Source organism: Dermacentor albipictus, chromosome 2 (genome assembly GCF_038994185.2).
Source record: "Dermacentor albipictus isolate Rhodes 1998 colony chromosome 2, USDA_Dalb.pri_finalv2, whole genome shotgun sequence".
NCBI lineage: Eukaryota > Metazoa > Arthropoda > Arachnida > Ixodida > Ixodidae > Dermacentor > Dermacentor albipictus.
Genome location: NC_091822.1, coordinates 177,534,948 through 177,555,950, shown reverse-complemented (window position 1 = coordinate 177,555,950; position 21,003 = coordinate 177,534,948). Strand labels below are relative to the sequence as shown.

Here is a 21,003-nt window from a genome sequence, read left to right as displayed (position 1 = left end):
TTCCTAATTATGAAGCGATTGTTTAGGGCAGTAGATACGCCCTGTAAGAAGTACAACTCTTCTCGCAGTTGCGTAATACTTTGCTATCACTTCGTCTTTCTGGCGAAACTGCAACTACCTCCGAATATTAACGTACGCAAGCATAACAGCGCTAACCTTTTCAGGCGCAGTGTACATACTTGTGCACGCCTAGAATGTGCATCAGCAGCAACGGCAAAGCAATATTTAAAATGTGTCAGATATATTTTGAAACACTTCTGATTGTAATTGGGCTGCAAGCTTCAATAACATGTGCAAAATGTTTTAGTTCAACGAGTAGGAATGTAGATGGTTAGGTATGTTTGTTCGGTGTGAGTATGCCGTTGTACGTAGCGCGTTTACTTCTTTCATTGTTCTTCGCGATGTGTTGAACCAGAAATTTTAATGTGCCTGGATAGGTGCTTTTCAAGGCTGCTAGAGATGAAATAGTTCTCATCTGATATTCCTGCAGCGAGTTTTCACACGGAATCCAAATTCTCTAAACTTGACAAAACTCACTAAATTGAAAATTCCTAATGTATTCTGCAGCTGGCACGATTTTTATTATCCTGAATATGTAATAAATGTGGTGGAAGTAAACTTTAACTCAACAAAGTCAATGGACGCTTGATCAGGTTAAAAGAACCTGCCGCCGTCAAAGGCTTATCACTATATATGGCGCCAACTTTCACGCTTACCACCCTTTCACAAGCTTTATGATAGCACATCGCTTCGTGACTTCGTTCAAGCGGCAGCACTTAAAGCACCGAGACCATCGAAACAAAATAAAGCTTCTGATATGTTGCGCATACCATGAAAGGTTGGAGTGACCTTCCCTCGAACGTCACCATCGGAACACACATAGCTAAATTCCAAGAACTTAAGCGCATTCGTAACACCTTAGCTGCCTTTCGACATGGCTCCAATCATCTCTTTCGCATTGTTTCCAATATTTTTTTCTTGTATTTGTCAGGTTCCACCTGATGGTCCCCGAGTGGGCCTAGCCAGGTGGCGTGGCGTTTGCTTACGTCTATAGTGGACAAAATAAAGTTGTTTCACTCACTCACTCACTTGTATTCGTTCTATGTGAATGCTCCTGATAAGTTTTTTTCGTGTCGTTAAATTTTCACTAGCGTGTTTTTCCGTCTCTATGAAAGCTAGATTGTTCCATGATAGTGCTGTGACTACCCCTATGTAACAGATGATGATGACCTCAGAGATACATTGAATAAAATACACAAATAAGAGCCAAAGACAGAACTTGGATCTGAAGAAATTTTACTATGTAGCAGTGGTGCATATGAGAATAATAAAAAAATGGACGTACCTGCACTAAGGTTCCGGCGCAAAATAAAAACTGCAAGGCTGTTCTTCACTTTCGCTTCTTGTAATAAACCACCTAGTGTAAAACTGATGAAAATAGTTGTGAAGTAATATAAAGCTGACAGCTGGTCTAGTAGGAATACCGACATTTCATGAATTTCCAGAGTTTCAAAGAAGCAGGATAAAAAAGACGAAAGAGCAGGTAGGATACTGGTAGCGCATCCTACCTGCTCTTTCGTTTTCTCTCATTTTTCCTATTTATTTAAAGCACTGAAAATGCATGAAACGTCGGTATTCCTACTAGACCAGCTGTCTGCTTTAAATTACTTCACAACTGTATTTTCATCAGTTTTGCACTAGGTGGTTTATTACAAGAAGCGAAAGGGAAGGACATGCCTTGCAGTTTTTTTTTATTTTGCGCCGAAATCTCAGAGTAGGTACGTCCATTGTGTTTTTTTTTTAATTCTCATATGCGCCACTGCTACATGTTGTGGAGGAGTACTTTCCAAGTCTAAACGTATTGTTTCAGTGTCCATTTTACACTATTACTGGCCATAATTTGTGTACAACAATATTATGGCTGAGAACATATTCCATGATTATCTAAGTGAATGCGACGCATTTTCTAAAATAAACGACGCAACTGTACGTGTTATCGGCCAACATTTTATTTTACTTTCGAACTTATGGGGGCCCTTGCACGCGGAGCCCAGAGTCACCTTCACTGCCTTCCGGCTGCTTAACCTACTGCCATCGCTGTTGGCACCAGAGGACGTGGTGGCACGTTGCGGGGCAGCGAGCACACCACCGCCTCCCCGGCGACCGCGACGTTTCCAAATCGGCCGCCGTGAATGCGACGTTTCGCTCGCACGAACGGGATCTGGGGCGACACCAGGCGCTCGGTGATCACGTTGAGGGTGGCAGGTACGAGGGCCTCTCGGGGTGCGAGGGTGGTTGCGTCGACAGATGCGCGGGACAGTGCCACGTGTTCATCGACCAGGTGCTATTGAAAGCACGTGTCTGCGGCCCGCATGAGCCCGTCTTCCAATAGGCGCCGCTTGGTCTCGGCGACCTGTTGGCGAACGCCCGCTTGGCGTGTCGCGTCTTCGGCCGCACGTCGCTTCTTTTCGCTAGCGCTACCTGGCGGGGCGCTGCTCCTCGGCCCCGCGCATCTTGTCGAGCCGTCGCTTTGCCTCCTGGCTCGCCGCCCTCACCGCTTCGGCGGCACACGTCTCATACCCATGTCGTCACTGTAGAGCCTCGGCACTCCTACGTGCCTCTTCCACTTGATACTTTCGAGGGCCCATTAGAGAGGTTTAGTTTAGGGGATGCAAGCCGCTTGCGTACGCGAAAACTAGGGGCGACGGTTCTGCGCATGCGCAGCCCGAGACGTAGGGGTCTGAGCATGCGCAGTACCGTCACCCCCAGTTCTTGCGTACGCAAGCTGCTTGCGTCCCCTAAACTAAAGCTCTCTATTGTTGCATCTGCAAGTACAGACCTACGCGCAACGTAGCGCGCCTAGCACTACCAAGCCACGTCTATTTGTGGCACATGCACCAGTGAGGTGAGCAAGGAGGCGCCGAGGTGGCGATAGAGCGAACGGGCGCGCGGGGGCGCGCGCGCATCGGCGACAAACTGCGACCTTGAGCGGCCTCGGCCAAGCAAATACTTTTAGACAGATTGTGGAAATTCCTGGGAAAACAGTCTTAACAAAATATCAGTGTGGCTTCCAAAAACGGAAATGAACGGAGAAAGCACTTGTGCACATTAAGGACGTAATTATTGAAAATATTGAAAAGAAAAAGTTTACCCTGGGTGTATCTTTAAATTTAAGGAAAGCTTTTGATTCCATTAATTTTAAGTTTACTGGCAAACTTAAATTGTACGAGATTCGTGGGATATCCAATAAACATATCGGGAACTATCTATAGAAGTGGAAAGTTTGTCCAGCTTGGAGGCGTTTATTCTTAAATGATTGATTTAGAGCGAGAAGAAAGAGGGTTAACCGAGGGGCCCGATTTTTATTAATCATATCATGAGAAGCCAAGAAACAGGCACACCAAGGAAAATATAAGGGAAACTACTTGTACTTACTAATTGAATTAAAGAAATGATAAATTAATGGCAATGGAAGGGGATGAAAAAACAACTTGCCGCAGGTGAGGAACGATCCCGCGTCTTCGCATTACGCGTGCTATGCATTTGCACGCGTAATGCGAAGACTTGCGATCGTTCTGTTAAGCTGAAACGACGTTAGAATTAATGCTGTGGTGCGTCTCTTTCGCCGACGAGGTAGCTAAGCATGGTTAGGTGTCATATCGATGCTCTAAAATTCTGACCAGGCAATAATAAACGTCACTGCACCACCCTACACGAACTTTGAGTGTGTAAAGCTGTGTTAGAGGTCTCCATTAGTGCTACGACACACTGCTACACCTCGTATGATATTGACTATAAGGTAAATTTATAGGCATGAATTCAATGTCGTACGTGAATGTTTGTTGCTAATCTGTCTGTAATGAGGCAGGTTTTTTAACGTCCTTGAATCGCTCTTTTCTAGCATGATGGGCTCTGAACCACCAAGATTGTGGAGTTACTGTTCCTCATTGAACCACCTCTGTCCCAAGCTGATGCCGGTCGCCAAGATCTACGCCGACCTGCGGTGGTCGACAACACCCTTTACCGCGAGGAGCGTGGTCTTCAAGCTTGGCTGCTTGCAGGGTTCTGGGTCATCTGCTGACGGCGTCTGTCACGTCGTCGCGCAGCTGTCAACATGGAACGAAGCCCTCGTCTTCATCAACATGGAACTGCGCGAGGGTCCTCCCGGTCAACTTTCTCTACTGTGCCTCCATGGAATTTATGGCTCTTCTGGCGTGGAAGCGCGCGAGCGCCATGCGACCATCCTGGTTCACTGGCTTCTCACCGTCCACCGGTGTGTCACAATCGTTGAACTAGACGACAACGTGATCCCCGATTTCTCTGCTTACTTCCCACTGTACTGCGACGCCCTTCAACGCAGTGTTAGCGTAAGGGACCTAAAAGTGTCTGCGTGGGGCTGCAGTCGCGACGCATCTAGGTCTCTCGTCAATTCCATCATCAGCATGCAACACCTTGAAGTGTTCCGCTGCGAAGCACTCGACCTCTCCTCTCAGGACTTCATGCAGTACCTCGAATCAAATGTCACTTTGAAAGAGCTTTCGGTGGCGTACGCTTTTCATAGTCCCGATAATCCCTCAGAACTTCTGAATGCACTGCACATGAATAGTTGCGTAACACAGCTTTCAATTCACAGTGACTGTCTCGATGTAGATACCCAGGATTGGTTTGGCGAGTACATGGGAAGAACTGCGGCACTTCGCTACATTAAAATAGCAAACTGTTCGCCTTGCTTTCCGCGCTCCTTGGTGCCAGTATTTCAGGCCGTATCAAACAACAAAGTGTCCTGAGGATTGACCTCGTTTGGTTTAATCTAGGCATTGATGAAGCATGGTCTTTTGCCGATTTAATAAATGTGAATAATAATTTGAAGACCGTAAATTTCATCGGATGCCTGTGGAGCATTTCAATGCATCCACACCAATATGCCTCCACCTGGACATACACCACGCTTGAAGCTGGCCACACAGATAGTCCAGCACGGCGCACGGCGCCACTCGTCTGTGCTTTCGGACCGGAATGCTCTTTGGAGGAAATCACTCTCGACCTCAGATGCTTTAACGCTTACGATCAGAAGACCCTCCTCTGCGCAATCGCTGCGAATAGTACTCTCAGGAAATTGAACGTGGAAAGGTTGGACTTCGAAAGCGCGAGCAGTCTGTACGAGGCCATCAGAGAAACGGGCACCACAGGCAGGGCGTACTTTAACCTCGTCAAAGTGAGAGGGACAGAGCTCGCTCGCGTAAAGACGTCCTGCGCAGAGGCCACTAAAATATCGCTCAATATAGACACCCGTGGCACGAGGGCCAGACGAGAATGCTTGACAGTGCTGACGCTCTGCGCCCACCTGACCGTACTCAACCTTAACATAGATAAGACAGTGGGCAACGCAGAAGCGCACCTTCTCTCCATGTACCTAGGACAAAGCAAGAGTCTACGAGATTTTCGCATGTCATTTTACGTTGGGCCTCGTGCTTTGCGAGACATCCTACGAGGAGTCTCTAAGAACACTGCCTTGGAAAAGTTGGGCGTCACAAATTGCGTCCTTGACAAACAGAGTGCGGCATTACTTGCGAGTATAGTTGGGAATAGCGAAACTATCTGGCACTTTGAGTATGAAGCTTACTGTGTCGCTTCGTGCCGCCTTCTGCTTATTTACCTTGCCAAGTGCCTTCCGTCTAACACTTCTCTGGTGTCCCTGGAGATCAGCGAATACCACGCACTCATAAGGCACTCCACAGCTGTGAAGGACTTCGTCAGACGAAACGCAGCTCCTAATGACTGCGCCGCGCGCTTCGTTCTCGGCACCAAAAACAAACACTTCGCGGAGGCCTTCGAACGTGTCTCCGATTGCCGTGGCATAGTGACCAGAGTTCAAGAAATGGCCGCCGAGCCATGCGCTGATCGAGTGAAAGAAATGATACGAGATAGCAGATACTGGCTGCTTGAAATGAAATCTTTCATGAAGATCTCGGGTGTCGTCACGAATGACTTGTCATGGGATGAGAGCGTCGAACCCCGAGAACGCTTGGAGATCCTGCCACCGGAGTGCTGGTTTCACATTAGACAGTTCATCAAGGTTCGCGACGTCCTGCAATGCACGCCTTCTACCAGCACATGGCGCAAAAGGACGTTCCCGCGATCTACTTCGTATATACGTCGGTCCAAGCGGCCTCTGATGCAAACTGGAGGGCACCTGTAGCAAAATCTGCAAGTCTTGCAGAAAATTCAGTGTGGATATTCAGTGGACACGCAACACATACATTGTGTTGACAATTGCTCTGAGACGCTTTTTATATAGGAATATTTTATTGTGATTGGATTTTTAATGAAAAATCAGCATTTTAAAATGTTTACTACCTGACAAAGCCCAATAAAATGAGCGAATTTTTTATAAGGAGAGTGCATTTCTTTGGCTACCTTACTTCACCTTCTTAATTGGCTTCGATACGATGGGAGTTCAAATAATTCGGCAGAGACACGACTCCTTAAGTATGGGAAGGCGAAAGCTTTACAGTTGCTTTGACGAAATGTTTTTTTCTGCGCGTTCCTTCACCGCGCAAGCTCTCCCCTGCGTTTTAACTGCGCCTCGGCAAGGGCAAACGAAAACGCGTGAAGCGCCTCAACGCGCTCGCTTGCCGGCGAGGAGTTCAATACTCGAAGGACCCCTCAGCGGCATTCAATTGGACTTCAATGCGTTTTTTTTAATTTTATAGAGTAGTTTTATATTATTAACGTGACGCCACCTCCCACACGTTGGCTGCACCATCAGGTGCCAATCGATGCACGCACTAAGCCACACATTTAGCCAGTCAGTTTGCTGCTACGTGACGTGCGCAATGACGCACGCAGTACGCACACATTAGAGAGGTTTAGACTAGGGGCCCAAACGTTTGGCGCCCCAAAGAAATAGCGTCGAAGTCACTGCGCATGCGCGAGACGCATTTGGGTTTTGCGTCGGGCACGCTCTTTCATTTATTTAGCGAAAGCCCCAAAAGCTTTATTTTCAAGAAAATGGTGGCACTCATCGCGACGGCTCTAACCTAGCACCGAACTGGGCTCGATTCGCGGTAACGCGTGAAGTTCGCAAGCTATACAGGAGAAGTGACTGCGGTTATCGCTTCTCTCAACTCGCGTGTTATGAAGATTTTAGACGCCTCTGATTCCGTGCTCGATTGTTATTTCATGGCTCATTGGCCTAACGCGGCTTAATTTTGATCTTGTATGTAAACGCTTCTTGTCTAGCCAAACGTAATAGCTCTTCCTTAAAAAAAGTACTTGTTCATGTAAAAAATGTTCTTACTGATTGAGCAGGTATGTATTTGGTTGACCTGCATATCTACTTTTGTGTATTGGACCAGCTACTAGCCACATGGGCTATTGGTCCAACTATTTTTGTACACATTACTTGACTTGTTTAAATAAAGCTCACTTTTTGATTTAAAAAAAAGGGCCCCTGAAACGGTGCGGACAAATTTTGTAGACGCGTAGGGTACAGCTTAAGTACAACATTCACACCACAATTTAAGTGAAGCGTTACGTATTAATGGAGCTACAAGCGATTACTAGTTACCCTCTCCCTAGCCATGCTTTTCCTCAACTCGTTCGCCGAGCGATCACGGCTAAAGCTCCGCCTTCAGTGGTTCTGCGTCACGATGCGACGTCACGTCGTCCACTTCCGGTTGCTTTGTAGCCCGCCTCCGCCCTGCGCGAAACCTCTCTGCTAGCACATTCGTCGTCGACCCCAAGCGAGAGCTATCGAAGCAGCGTGCGTTGCGAGCATTCTGTCGTAGCGCCATAACGTGTCTGGTATTCCGGTAATCGCACACTAGCAGAATGGTTCGACGGAACGATGAAGGCATAAACTCAAGCTGATGAAGGAACTTTAGCGTATACGTACGTGAGCTGCCTGATCGGTCTCCACGGTCCAGCCACCCGTTGGCGCAGAGCTTAACCAGCCAAAGAAAGAGCTAATATTGTTCTAACCAAGTGTAAAACATTTTAAACATTTACAAAAACGTGTTAACGATTACACTCCTGCGAAAATTTACAACATCAGCAAAGAAGAATACATTTTGTTACTACTGTGTGTGGTTGAGCTCTAGCTATGCCACCAGGTGGCTGCACCGTGCAGACCATTCACATTTGCGCTTCTGTTCATGCCCTGAAACGACACGCAAGGGGACACGGCCTGGCCGTGTCCCCTTGCGCTTGCATTTACCCTAATATCGGACTCGCGAAACGCTATTGCGTTAGTAATCTTCCGGTGTAAAGTGACGGCCGCAATCGCGCTAATCCTGGCGCCCATCGGATAGCGGCTGTCCAATGCGCTGCAGCCAGTCCGCTCGTCTACTGGCTTGCAGAAGGACACGACGTCGCGGCTTGACATATTGCCAGTCACTACGTTTGCAGTCCACAACGCAACAAAGTCGAATCGCAGCGCTCGCGAAGTGACAGACCGACACTGAGTGCGGAGCTCTCGGCAAAGACGGAGCACGTTGTAACACAAGCAGACGACACTTGCTGTGTGCTGGAAGTGCTTAAGTGTACTGAAAAATTGTTCTTGAGCATTCTCTTTATGTTACTTTCTTTTATGTTACTTTGGCTGCAAAATCGACGAAGCCAAACGGACGCGCTCTCAAGATCATGCTCTGCTCAATCGCTGTAATGAAATTTCAGCAAAGTTTGTGAGCTCGGTGATTGGCTCTCTCGTATAACGCAGAGAATCATTCCAAATTGTATTCTGCCGGAATTTTTCGTAATCTACGACTGTGTTATCAGTCAACAGGAAATTCCAAGTCGTGAAAGCTTGATATTATTGTGAAAGCGTTGCCGAGATATTAAGCTGCGTCCGCTGCTACTGTTTCACCTGACAAAAGTGAATAAGGCGTGCATAAGAGTACGAGCAAAGCTAAGATACCAAATATCATTGCTGTACCAGCTATTGTTCCAAATCCCGAAGCGCTGTTTGGCCTTGGTTCCACTCAAATCATCTTGAACAATAAGGTCGCCTTCCATCATTGCGCATCCTTAGCATACGACACAGGATCTGCGATTAGCTTTGCTATACGAATAATGTGCCGCGCCCCGTTTTCCTGCATTTGTTCATGTATTGCGAAGCGCGTTTCTCCTTACTAAGCCAGTGATATTTTCCAACGAACGTCTTGTGGTCTTGTCTACGTTTATGCCGAGCCTTCTCATCCTTAAGCGATGCAGCCGATCATTTGATTTTGGCTGGATAAAAAGGCGAAACAACCTTTTGCACTGATGATTAAAAAAAACGTCATATTAATTAGCATACTAGCGGGGTAATATTGGGTCGATACGAGACCGACAAGTACGCTCACAGCAACGATTGGCCAACCCTTCAGTACAGTCTGTCGCTGGACAATTTTATCATACCAGGCCGACAGCCACGCAACTGACGAGCGCGGCACGAATAAAATCAGCATGCCGTCTATCGTTTGACCGAACCCCGCGCGATCTGCCGTCGAACCACCAACGTGACAGCCGCAGCGCCTTCGCTTGTATACATCATTATTCGCGCTCAAAATGAGTCAAGACATGCCTAAAGACATGCCTAAACGCACAAGCTTGAACAGTCTCAAATCGTGCACAAGTTTGAGCCACTGTTGATCCTGTTCATCGAAGGCTATAGGCCTAGCGCCGTCGAGTTCGTGCATTCTCTACCGGAGGACTTGAACTGAAAGGTAAGCAGTTAGGACGAAGGAAGCTGCTTTTATGAGTCAGTTATGGCCTTGGCGATCAGAAATCATGACTAATCTTCACTTCGCACGGCGTGCACACAATAAGCAGCGAACGGCGACACAGCGATGTGCCTACATCAGTACGGCTACGTTCCCGTTAGCAGCTTCCGCCATAACATGGTGATGCACGATGACAAAAAAGAAACCTTTGCGCAATTATTGTGTCATACATTTTGCCCCAAGGTGCAAAACCAACTTGTTCATGCGTCTATCTTAATACCTAAGCACATCTTTTCTCGATTTGTTGCTGCTACGGTAGGCCATCAGTGCGGAAAGCAAGTAGGAGACAAAGGGGAGGAAAGGCAGGGAGGTTAGTCAGTGTAGGTACCGGCTGGCTACCGTGTGCTGGGGAAAGGGGTAAAGGGAATAAAAGGAGAAAGAAGAAAGAAGAAGAGGAAAAAAAGGAAACCGGAAAATTCACACAGTAACGCAATACTACGCGCTACAACACCCAAAGACGGTCGTACAATTCGCATGTCCTTAAAAACTTCAGCAAAGCCCTTAAGGCATTGAGTGCCGAAGTCCGTCTGGAGCAGTGTCCTAGAGCTTTTTCCTCTGTGAAGTTGCGATTGTCCAGTCTTTCGAGCGCGGTCACGAGCACTTTTCTTGGCACTTTGTAACGGGACAGTCACAAAGAAGGTGCACAATCGTCTCCTCGCAGCCGCAGGTGTCGCAAGTAGGGCTGTCGGCCATCCCAATGCAGAATGAATAGGAGTTAGTGAATGCCACGCAGAGCCACAGGCGGCACAGAAGTGCTGCTTCCGCTCGTGGTAACCCTGGTGGTAGGCGGAGTTGTAGACGTGGATTCAATCTGTGGAGGCGTGCGTTCGTGAATTCACTGGTGTTCCACAGATTCTGCGTAAGCTCGCGGGCGAGGGAGCGAAGACTTGTGGCTGCATCTGTTCGTGACAGTGGTATTGGCATAACATGGGCACCATCGTGGGCTGATCGGGCGGCGTCATCCGCACCGTGATTTCCCGAAATTCTGCAGTGACCCGGTATCCACTGGTAGATGATGTTGTGCCCCTTGTTGATTGCGTGATGGTGGAGCAGCCGGATGTCTGCGATTAGTTGCTCATTTGGTCCGTTATTGAAAGGGGATATCAGAGACTGGAGAGCTGCCTTCGAGTCACATAAGATGGACCATGAATGTGACGATTTGTGACTGATAAACTCCACAGCAGCACGGATAGCTGCGAGTTCTGCGGCCGTCGATGATGTAATGTGAGGCGTCTTGACCTTGAGGATGACAGACTCTGAAGGAATTACCACTGCTCCAGCTGAACTTTTATAGGAGACAGAACCGTCCGTGTAAACGTGGATGCGTTCTTTGTACTTATCATGTAGGAATGAAAGCACGGTATGTTTGAGGGCGAAAGATGACATCTCCGTCTTTTTGATACCGGGAATAACAAGAGTAGCCTGGAGTGGATGGAGGCACCACAGCGGTAGAGATGGTCGTGCTGCAGGCGTGAAGTTTGACGGTAAAGCTCCATGTTTGCGGCAATCATCCTGCTAAACGCTGAACGATGTCGAGCGGCAGGAAGGGAGGTGAAATGATGCGATGGAAGTCGGGCGAAGTGCCTGATATACACCCTTAAAGCGTCGACTTGAAGATACGTATTGATGGGGTGGTCATGTGCGATGGCTATTGTAGCTACCGTGGTTGCACATCTGGGAAGACCAAGGCAAATTCGCAGAGCTTGAGCTTGTACAGACTGGGGGGCACGGAGGTTGGTCTTACCGGTCCTACCCAGTACAGGTAAGCGCAGGAGACCGAGAAACAGTGCGTTATAGAGTTGGAGCATCGCACTCACAGACGCCCTCCATGACTTTCCCGCAAGAAATCTGAGCACGTGGGTTATCATGACTAATTCCCTTTTTAGGTAGGAGATATGAGGACTCCAGGAAACGTCTCGATCTATTATCACTCCTAGAAAGCGGTGCGTCTTCTAGTAGGCAATCGGCTGTCTATTAATTCTGACAACGTACGGTTTCATTCCTTTGCGCGTGAAAGCGACCATAGAGCACTTCTCGGAAGACACCTCCAGACTTCGCGCTCGAAGATAACCTGATGTTAGTGTGGCCGCTTTTTGAAGTCTGGCGCGCACCTGGGGACGCGTCGCTCCTGATGACCAAATGCATATATCGTCTGCATAGATCGACACATGGACGGATTGCGGAAAGGTATGAACCAGGTCGATGAGCACGAGGTTAAATAGAGTGGGGCTCAAGACTCCGCCTTGTGGTACGCCACGGTAGGTGTTCTGTTGTGATGACGCACAATCTTCTGTTTGCGCAAAGAATGACCTGTTCTTCAAGAAGCTGAATATATAGCGAAAAACAAGGCCGCCTAGGCCGACATCGCCCAAGGCGTCCAGGATGGCTCGATGGGTTACGTTGTCATAAGCGTCTTTAACATCCAGGAACATGGCTGCTGACAGCCTCCTTAGGCTTTTTTCGTGCTGTACAGACGAGACCAGATCTATGACGTTGTCTACAGAAGAACGACCGCGTCGAAAGCCTGCCATAGCGTCACGGCATAACTTGTAGTATTCTAGATACCACTCTAGACGCGTCAGCACCACCCTCTCCATCACCTTTTCTAGACAACTGGCCAGAGCAGTGGGCCGATAAGACGCCACGTCTAGGGGTGATTTACCTGGTTTGAGTAGAGGGACAAGACGGCTGGACTTCCACGCAGCAGGAACCACTCCTTCACGCCATGAATTATTGTACACGTCTAGAAGAGCTAGCCGGGCTGTTTGACCGAGGTTTTCAAGAGCTGCGTATGTCATCCCGTAAGGCCGAGGAGATGAGGAACGTCTGCACGCTGCCAAAACCGCCTGCAACTCCTCCATGGAAAACAGATTGTCCATACGAGAATCCCTCGAGATTGAAACATCACGGGGATCACGTGTAGCTAACGATAGCGGTAGACCAGCAACCTTGAAACAGAAGTCCTCCACTACGTCGATCTCTCTGCGACCTTGGTAGAGAGCCAGGCATTTGAAGGGGTGGCGTTGTTGCGGTGATGTTCGAAGTCCACGCACCGTTCTCCATATATGATATAGGGGTTTATGCGGATCAAGGGAATCATAGAAGGTTTTCCATCTTAGTGAATGCAGGCAGTTCATCCGACGCTGTATCTTCTTCTGTACGCGTCTCGCCTCCCTTAGGTCGTAGATGGACTTCGTGCGTCTGTACCTTCGTTCTGCGCGACGGCGGATTGCTCGAAGCCGCTCCAATTCGGCTTCAAATTCAGAAAACTTAGGAATAGGCCTAAAAGCTATTGTGGCTTCTTTAGCAGCGGCGTTAATTAGCTTCTCGATGTTGTCAGGTAGACAGTCCTGGATCTCTTGGCAATTCTCCATGAGCAACGTGTATTTAGGCCAGTCGATGTGATGAACAACTCTGGTAGAGTGACACTTGCGTACGCCGTCGATTTTAACATATGTTGGAACGTGGTAACTACCATGCATTTCGTTGTCCGTAAACCATTTCACACTGGCACTCAGGCATCTTTAAACAAAAGTTATGTCCAGGCAGCTGCTGCATGTCAATCCCCGCAGAAAAGTGGGACTGCCATCATTTTGGCAGCAGAGCTCATGGTCCGACGCGAAGGATAGTACACGTCTTCCTCGACAATCCATCTTTAAGCTTCCCCATAGCGCATGATGCGCATTGAAGTCGCCAGTAATAATCCATGGTCCCGGTGTCGCTGTTAAAATTGCACTTAGTCTTGCGTTGCCAAATCGACACGAAAGTGAAATGTAGGCAACTACGAGCGTGAGTGCGATGTTCTTGTATTTTATAGTCGAACATTCGTACTGATCGTCGTCATCAGGTGCTACTGGGTGTAAAACATACGTGAAATCTTATCTGATATAGACGATGACTTTGCTGCGGTTGCTACATGTGGCAGACATGAAAGCTTCGTATCCTGATAGGTGGATGGCGCTCTCAATGTTTGGTTCACAAATGACGATTATTGGAAATTTGTTCTTAAAAACAAACGGACCAAAGTCCGAAATGTGGGATTGAATGCCTCTGACGTTCCATTGGAAGATAGACGCTTCCTTGACCTCTTTAAGGAACGAGTGAAGAGGAGCAGCCATGGTGCTTCTCAAGTCCGGGCAGTACCGGATTCAGGGCATCCAGTATTTGATGTGCGCCTCGAGCCGCCGGAGTGTGTATGGCGGTCAGTAGTACTCGTAGCGTGTTCATAAGGGCCCTTATCACAGTGACAACTTGTATGTCGTCGTCTTGCTTGCTGCCAGAAGGTGAAGCATGATTCAGTGAGCGTGTTACATCTTGTCGATCCGCTCGTGGATGTAGCCGTGGCAATGGCGGCCACTCCTCGCATGAGGCAATGATATTGGAGACTTTCTGCTTAGGATCCTCATTGCTACTATTGCTAGTTTTATGTGGAAGCTTGTGGACTGTCAGGGGACGCGGTGCATCCTTAGCAGTATCAGTGGGTTTCCTAAAGCTCCGGCGACGTGAAACTCGACGTCGCACCTTAGCGGCAGCCTCCCTGTACGAGGAACCATCCCTGACCATTTGCCTCAAGTCTTTCGCCTCATTTTTCACATGTGCGCAATTCTTTGAAGTTGTATCGTGACAGCCTTGACAATTGGCGCACTTTTGGTTTTCTGCACGACATGCATCGGAGCTGTGCGACCCAGAGCATCGTGAGCACACGGCAGCATTTGTGCAAACCGCACTAACGTGCCCTATCCTTTGACACTTCCTGCACTGATGCGGCTTTGGCACAAAAGGCCGTACTATGTGTCGGAAGTGACCGACATTGACGTGTGACGGTAGGCAGTCTCCTTTGAAAGTTAACTTCACACACTGGGAGTTTCCCGGGCGACGGGTTTGCAATATGGCAATTCCCTCTGTCGCCGGCTTGATGAGTATATGCAGGTCAGCATCGCTTATGGAATTATCGACGTCATACACAACGCCGGCCGTAGAGTCATGATCGTCTTGTATATACCAGCATACGCTGATGCTATGCAGCACCTTAAGGTGGCTCGGAATGTCTAGCGCGCTGCGGTCTGTGACATGTATAGCGAAGATGTTCTTACGAGCGTTGATCCTTACATTTTTGACCTGAGCCGGAACAAGTGCCTCGAGCGACACAGATGTGGCTTGGCAGTTGATCCGGTTTGGATTGTCGCTAGCAGCAACAGGTGCAAATAAAATTGTTAGGTCTGATGTCTTTCGCGTCGGGATAATAGTTGCTTTACTTGTGGAAGGAGATGTCCTGACGAGTCTTCTCTTTGCTTTGTGCTTCGCTACGGGCACGAACTCGCCGTAGTTAAGGGAGCGGCGTCTCCCTCAAAGTAGCTTCAAATTCGCAGAGACAAAAAGGCAGCGTTCCACACAGGACCTGCATAGTAGAGAATATTCCATAGAAGTTCATACGTCTGGAACATGGCGGATTATGCAGTGTAGCCAGCGCCACCTAATTGCCCGACGGACGTGACGCAAATTTCGCCGCTGGTTTCAACATCCTCATTATAACGGGAAACTTGGGCGTGCTCTTGGTGGCGGGAAACTGCATTTTTGTTCTTGTGGGAAGACTGGGTGGGGGTGACACGTACGGCATGTGAGAGACGCTATTACACAGTGAACGGCTTCGACTCAGCAACGATCATATTTTCCACATTTTAATTCAAAGCGTTCTTAAAACAACCAACACAACAAAGAAAGTAGGTATATATTGCGAAACTGACAAAAGACTCAGATTCCAAGCAGCCTACTACTTGTGGGACCCATTCACATGTGGCTTTAGCATATTCGGAACATATTTTATACAATTGAATCCTAATTTTGCCGACCTCGGGGATCACGTTGACGGATTTGGTGACGATTCTGATTTTTTCGTTTTCGCGTTGTCTGGTCTTGCCTCTGCTGTTTTTGGTAGGTGGGAGTATGAGAAGCTCCGATTTGCTCGGCGAACGTCTCAGTCAGGTGCCTTCCAGCTGGTCTTCTATTGCGTCGACGGCAGCTTGCAGCACACCCTCGATGTGGGCGTCGCCGCCACCGGTCACCCATAGCGTGATATCGTCCGCGTAGATGTTGTGCCTGAATTCTTCGATGTGCCCGAGCTTCTCGGCCACTCCGATCATTACCAGGTTTAACAGCATAGGCGAAATGACCGATCCCTGCGGTGTGCCGGTGCTCCCGAGCTTCTTCTCTTGAGTCTGTAGATCGCCTGCTCGTCGCTCGACGGTCCTATCCGTGAGGAAGTCCTTGATATAGTTGTAGGATTTTTCGCCCATGTTGAGCTTGGAGACTTGGGACAGAATCGCCGAGTGTTTCACCTTATCGAAGGCGCTCTGCAGGTCGAGCCCTAGGATTGCTTTGTTGTCGCGGGTGCTGCCGCCATCATCAATGATTTGGTATTTGAGCTGCAGCATCGCGTCCTGCGTGCTGAGGTGCTGTCTGAAGCCGATCAAAGTGGCCAGGTACAGCCCTTCCCGTTCCATGTAGTCTTGCCACCTCTTGAGCAGGACGTGCTCCAACACCTTGCCCACGCAGGACGTGAGCGAGATGGGCCGGAGGCTATCCGTGTCCGGCGGCTTCCCCGGCTTGGGGATCAGGATGGTCTTGGCTGTCTTCCACAGCTTTGGCAGCGCGCCCGCTCTCCAGCACTTGTTGTAGTATTTTGCGAGCTTTTCAATCGAGCCATCATCGAGGTTCTTGAGAGCCTTGTTCGTGACGAGGTCCGGGCCGGCTGCCGACCGGCTGTTGAGGTCGTGCAGGGCCGCGCGTACCTCCTCGACGTTGATGTCACGATCGAGCTTCGCGTTAGGCAGGCCGCTGTACGGCGCGTGATGTTCGGTAGGTGTAGTCGGCAGGTATTGGTCGTTAATGCGCCTGGTGACTTCGTCGACGCCGTGTGCTGAGACTGCCTGATGTATGGGCCTGGCGAGTCTGTCCCTTTGGTGTGACTTGGTCTTGGTTTCGTCGAGCAGGTGCCGCAGCAGGTTCCACGTCTTCCCGCTGTGCATCTGCCCGTCTGCCGCGTTGCAGATCTCGCTCCACTGTTGCGTGCAGAGAGCGCGGCAGTGATCCTCGATCGCTCGGTTCAGCTCCGCCACCTTTTTTCTCAGTCTGCGGTTAAGACGTTGTTTGTTCCAGCGATTGAGTATTGACTGTTTGGCTTCGATGAGATGCGCAAGCCGGCTGTCTACTTTGTCGATCTCCGCGCCCGTTTCAATCTCTTTAGTCGCGTCGCGTACGCTCTTGGTGATTTCGGCCGTCCACGAGTCGATGTCTTTGATCTCGTCGTCACCGTCGCTCTTCTGGCTTCTGGCGTCTCGAAATGCATCCCAGTCTGGTGTCGTTGTGTTCCGGTATGCCGATTTCAACGATGGTGTGGTCGCTACCTAGGTCGGTCCCCGTGTTTCTCCGGGTGATCGCGCCCCGGATGTCGTTCTTGACGAACGTGAGGTCTGGAGTGGTGTCCCGGGACACGGAGTTACCAATTCTCGTCGGATGTATCGGGTCCGTGATGAGGGTGAAGTCGAGTTCCGTGGCGTCTTGGTACAGGTCGCGGCCCTTTGCTGTGTACTTGTTGTAGCCCCAGGCAGGGTTCATCGCATTGAAGTCTCCGCACGCGATCAACGTGTTGCGGTCCGCTGCGGTGCTGGTTCTGTGCAGTAATGTCTTGAATCTCTGTTTAATCTGCGATGGGTTGCTGTAGACGTTGAGCAGAAATATGCTTCCTTTTCTCTTCTTGCCCGGGATGATTTCGGTGAGTGTGTGCTCGATCTTGATATTGCTGTGCAGCTCGTATTCGACGAACGTGAGTCCCTTCCTGACCAGGGTGCACAGGCCTCTGCCGTCGGGCGGTCGCTTGTGCACTCTGTAGCCGGGGAGGGACGGTGCGTCGGTTAGTGTTTCTTGTAGCAGTATAACGTCTGGTTTGCGCGCGGCATGTACGATGTGCTGTTGGATGACTGCCTTCTTCCTTGCGAAGCCACGACAGTTCCACTGCCACGCCGTTACACTTGCTGCTGCTGGTGTTGCGTTGGCGGCCATGATTGCGTTGGCGTGTACGGGGCTCCCTGGTTGGGTGGATGTTGCGCGAAGAGGGGCGCAAACGTCGGGTGGCTTACCATCGGCTGTAGGGTCCTTTCGATGTATGCGAATCTGTTCGTGTTCTCGGCTTGGTAGGTCTCCATTGTTTGTTTCAGTGCTGTCACTGCTGCGATGTTTGTCGTGATTAGCTGTTCGAGTTTGCTGAATGTCGCTTCGAATTTCGCTTCGAGGCTGTCGATGCGATCGTTTCCCGTTTGCGTGCGCGTGGCCTCGATGGCTCACTTCTTCGGTGCCGGTTCCTCTATGGCTTTCTCCTGGATGTTCGTTGTCGTTTCCTCGGTCTTGCTTGTGCTTGGCGTGGGTCTCTGTAGAGGCTCGTTGTTGCATAGCAGCAACTGACGGATCTCGGCGATCTCTTTCGTGAGGTTGTTGATGGTCGCTCGCAACGCCACGTTTCCTTGTCTCAGGAGCTCATTTGCCTCCCGGACCTTATTCATATCTTCTTTCTTCGTGATTTCGGTGATTTTCTGCGCGTTCCTTATGTTTCCTTTCGCTGCGTCGACCCAGCTCACTCGCTCACATGATGGTGACGTTTTCCTGCTGAGGCTTCTCTTGCAGCAACTGCTGTCTCTGGATTTGGGTGCGCGGTTTTCCGAAGGGGTCCTTGACTTTCGCGCAGCTGGCGGCTTGTCGAGTGGCGGGAAATCACTCTCCGACAGCAGCTGGCGTTCGGCCTGTCGGCGCTCCCATTGACGCTTGCGCACTACGTAAGGGATCTTGTATTTCGCCTTGCACGTACGGTCTCCGGTCGGGTGTTCGTCTCCGCACAACTTACATTTTGGGGTACCAGCGATGGTCTTCTGTAGGGCTGTCGAGTCCGCAGGCCAGGCACGTCGTGATTGTGGGGGTCGGGCACATGTCGTTGCGGTATCCGATTCGGCCGCACTGCTGGCAGACGTCGATCTGTTTCTTGTAGAGGCGGCACGGTATTAGGGTGACTCCGTATCGGACGAAGTTCGGTACCTTGGGTCCCTGGAACACCACAATCGCAGTGGTCGCGCTTCCAATCCTTTTTGCGGCCACTGCTAGCGGGTTCCTCTCGTTGACGATGCTTCTATCTAGCTCTTCGGCGCTCGCGTCGATGGGGATGCTTCTGATGACGCCCTTCACGGTGTCGTGAGGTGCCGTGCGATATGCGCTGACCTCGTAGGGTTTGCCTTGAATAGATATTTCCTGGATTTTAGCGTACCTTGCCGCGTTGTCTTCGTTCGGTGTACTTACGACCATGATGTTCTGTTGTGTGTTGGGACAGATGGTGTCCGCGGCGCTTTCCTCGCTCGTGATCTTGGCCGCAACGAGTATGGCCGCAGCGACGGTGGTGGTGCCGGTCTTGACAATGTCCAGCCCCCCTCTGGGTCTGAAAGCTATCTTGGTTTCTTCTAGTGACATGGCTGGCATGCGTGCTGCATTGATGGCCGAGGCTCTGACGTTCTTGTAGAATTTTGACCTCGTGCTTGTTTGACTCTCACCGGGTCCGTCGGGCTTGCCGCTGGCGGGGGTCCGCTGGCACAGCCTCGACATGCGTTCCCCCGCGAGCGTCCACCCGGCGTCGCTGTGGTATTCCTCGTGTGATATCTGTTCCCTGAACTTGAACGCACATGGGATTGTCCACGATCATTGTTGTTTCAGAGGGCGCCTCCACCTCGGAGCTGACAAGCGGCAGCCGCCGGGATGTACGGCAGGCCGCTGTCGGTGCGACGGTGTTGTTGGGCCTAGTGTCCGCGGAACACGCCTAAGCCCAGCAATCCTCCGCACGGTGGCAGTAGAAGCAGTCACGAAATGTGGCAAAGAAAAACGCACCTCTAGGGTCAGCTGGTATCGGTCGATGCCGCTCGCCTTCACGGACACATTGGTGCAAGCAAAACTTTGGTTCGAGGTAATTAGCACGACGACGAAGAAGAAGCGCTCGTCCCTAGTCAGAGATCGGCTCCGTGATTGCTAGCCAATTACGCAGCGGCAGATGAAAGACGTCGAGAGCAAAGCGCAGGAGGAAAGCGGAGGAAGCCACCTTTAAGCACTACCAGGTGGCACTCACGTCCCTGAAAAAAAGGAAGAAGCATGTGCTTGCTGCGGTAAAGCTAGGGAAACGATCGCACATGTTGTATTAGAATGGGAAGATATCAGCCCAGCGTTCGTTTAGGAATCACTGGCCTCCGTGAAGCCCTTAGTTTCAGCAAGAGCAGGGGGAAAGTAAACATGTCCGCAGTAGAGATCAGTGAGAAGCGAATGGAAGATTGCTGGAAGTAGGGAAATGACAATAAACAAAGGCGGACAGAAACAAAGTTCACGTTAGAGGCTCAGAAACTTTGATTATGGGAATTCGTCGTGTTTAGTTTTTTTAATATAGGTAACACATTAGGCAATAAAATAACTAGAGCTGGGTGGCGCAACCCACCACCCCGTTCCAAAGGGGACGCTCATAACATCCATCCATCCGAGGCACCGGCGGCGCCGGCCATCCACGGGAAAGAAAAAAAAAGAACCAGAAAGCTCACCTTTGCGCACAGCGTTCGACGCCAGCGTGTTCCGGTAACAATTATGGTTGCATAAGATGCAGTTACCGGGAAGTAACAAGTGCGTGGCCGGTCTATTGGGCCTATTATCCCCGAGAACGAACTATAGGGGCGCTGCTAGCGCCGCTCGCGTGACGTCCAGTCATGGACTCGCGCCTGTCGTCTGCTACAGTTCGGGCGGCGTCCGGGCGCCTTCTGCGGTGTTTTCGTTTGTTCGCCCTCGTTCTCTCTGCTTGTATACTTGTGGCGGTCGTCTCAAGTATACTTTTACGACGTCTTCATTCGTGAAAATTTAATCAAATAGCTTATTTCTTAGACGACAATGCAGCTCTCAACGGCAACGCTACAGTGCCAGCCGAAGGAGCGAAGACCAGGCCATTGCGGTTTTCCATGCGTGGATCGACAACCGCAGAAACATAGCATGTAATAATCCAGTTATGATGCCTTGCCTACCGCGGTGCAACATGTCACAAACGCTGGCTATATATGAACTCTACCACAGTTACCTTGATTTTAATCCGGTAAAACAGGTTTGCTCACGACGAGTAGTTCATAGTGTAATATCGAATTTTCGCATTTCTTCACAGAAACGCTCGGCAGTAACACGA

At 50.0% G+C, this 21,003-nt stretch overlaps 1 pseudogene; it reads right to left on the bottom strand.

Moving 5' to 3' along the window:
* Positions 1-18,100: 18,100 nt before the first annotated feature.
* On the bottom strand, positions 18,101-19,482 carry LOC139055812 (uncharacterized; annotated as a pseudogene).
* Positions 19,483-21,003: the final 1,521 nt, after the last annotated feature.